The following is a 2,413-nucleotide window of genomic DNA, read 5'->3' as shown; positions in this document are numbered from 1 at the left end:
CAAACTGCTTAGCCACAACAGGCACAGGTATGGCTGTGTGGTTAAGCTGCTTGCTTCCCAACCATATGGACTTGGGTTCAGTCATGTTGTGTGGCACTTTTAGGTAAGTGTTTTCTTCTTGTGAGTGAATTTGGTGGATGAAAACTAAAATAAGCCCACCATATACAAGGGGTCACTCAAAAGAAACCAGAATTTTGCAATATTATTGTATTCACAGTTTTACATGTTTACACTTTTATCGCTTTCAAAATATTCTCTCTGAAACAATGCTTCAGTCCAGACATGTTTTCCACTGTTGGAAGCAGTGCTGAAACTCTTGTAAAGCAATGCTTTTTAACACCTCTGTTGTTTTTTTCATCACCTCTTCCAAATTTGCAAATTCCATAGCAACCAGCTTTTGTCACCAGTGAAGACCTTAAAAAAAAAGGTCCAGATCAACCTCCAACTGTTCTTTCAGTTCACAGCATGCATTCAGTCGTGACTACTTCTGATCTTCTGTGAGCAAGCGAGGCACAAATTTTGCAGCAACTCTCTTCATTTTTGCAATTCCTCACTCAAAATTCGTTGACAGGAGCTCCAGGACACACCAGTCCTATCAACAAGTTCGTCAACCGTTTAGTGATGGTCCTCCAAGATCAGTTCATGAATTTTCATGATATTTCCATTCATTCAGGAGTTCAATGGTCGGTCTGAACGAGGTTGGTTCTCAAGTGACAAGTGACCGTTCCTAAAGCATGAAAACCTTATAAACTTGTGTTTTGCTCATGGCTGGCAGTGTCTTTGTAAGCTATTAGAAGCATGACAACTGTTTCGGCCGCCATTTTCCCCAGCAGAAAACAAAATTTCATGGAAGAACGCTTCATTTCAGCCATCACAAAAATTGACAGACAGGGGAGAAGCACTGCAAAACAAAGATGCACCATGTGGCAGTATGACCTCACCAGACAACACCAGTTGGCAGACTGATGCCTGAGGGTCACATCAAGTTGCTTCTAACAGCAGGCTTGTCCCACAAAGAACGCTTCCAGTTACTATTGGGTACAGCCTCGTATGTGTGTGTGTGTGTGTATACCCTTGTTTAGACATCATATTGTTGTAAATGAGCATCATGACACTAGCAAGGATGTTTATTTCCCTGTTTTCCATTGAAAACATGTCAAACTATGGGGAAATATTACTTTGCTTGAAAACAGGTGAGGGTTGGTGACACGAAAAGCATCTGACTGTAGAAAAATGCTTCAACAAATTCCATCTAACCCATGCAAGTATGGAAAAGTTGACGCAAAACAATGAGGACGATGATAGTGATAGAAATGCTATTGGTGATGAGGATGATGTGGTGGTAGTGACGATGATGGTGGTGGTTGTGATGATAGTGATGAGGTCCACCACCAAGATAAAAAAAAAATTTTATGCAAATTCTATTTTGTGTCTCTTTAAAGAGCAAAATGAGACCCTTAAAACTTTACAAATATTTTGGGGGAAGGGTGAAGTAGGGGCTGATACTTGCCAGTTTAGGAGCTGCTGTTCAACGAAGTTCAAGGCTTAAAAGTCAACTTGGTAAAAAACAAACTATAATGCAAACTTATAGGAGAACAACTATGAAGAGAGCATACTCAATAGTAGAAAGGTTGTTGGAAAGAACTCAATGAGTGAAAACAAGACAGTGGGATTTCAGGCAGGCTGAAGAAGAAACATATCTTAAGATGTGACAGATGTGATAAAGTATTTAACAGGAGGACCTCCAGAAAATGAAATCCCTGAACTCACTGATTGTTTCTGAAACCCAGAACTTGAGGTAGATGTAGCGAAAGTAGAGAGAATAAAGGAAGGGATAGAATAAGTTTGACCCTTTTGATACCAACCCACCTGGGATCACTACTGGTTCAATGACACAAACTTCCTATTTTAAAATGATTTAAATTAATACTTGCCATCAAATCTTCATGTTAATTTATGCTCCAAACATCAGCTTAACCGTTTAGCATTCACATTACTCTGTCAAACGTAATGTTCATTCATTTACATTGACGAAATAGAAGGGGATATAGCATCATACAACGTGGAAGACAATTGGAGATTTCTGCAGGACAACCTGTTGAAAGCCACCGACCAGATCTGTGGCTGGTGTAAGGTCCCCTCTCGACCCAGAGTAACGCGGTGGTGGAACAAGGAGGTAGACAGGGCTATTAGACAAAAGAAACAGGCTTGGAAGGACTGGAAGAACGGGTAGCAGGGAATTGTACCAATGTGCCAGAAGGGAGGCTAGGCGACAGGTTTATTTAGCCAGAGGGGAAGCAGATAAGAAAAGATTTGCCAATGTTCTGCGCCGTGAGGACCAAAGACTCGAGGTATTTCGTGTTGCAAGACAGTGTAGGAGAGAAAATAGTGATGTCGTAGGAGAGAAATGTGT

Source organism: Octopus bimaculoides, chromosome 2, assembly GCF_001194135.2.
Source record: "Octopus bimaculoides isolate UCB-OBI-ISO-001 chromosome 2, ASM119413v2, whole genome shotgun sequence".
Lineage (NCBI taxonomy): Eukaryota > Metazoa > Mollusca > Cephalopoda > Octopoda > Octopodidae > Octopus > Octopus bimaculoides.
This window is presented reverse-complemented; position numbering follows the sequence as displayed.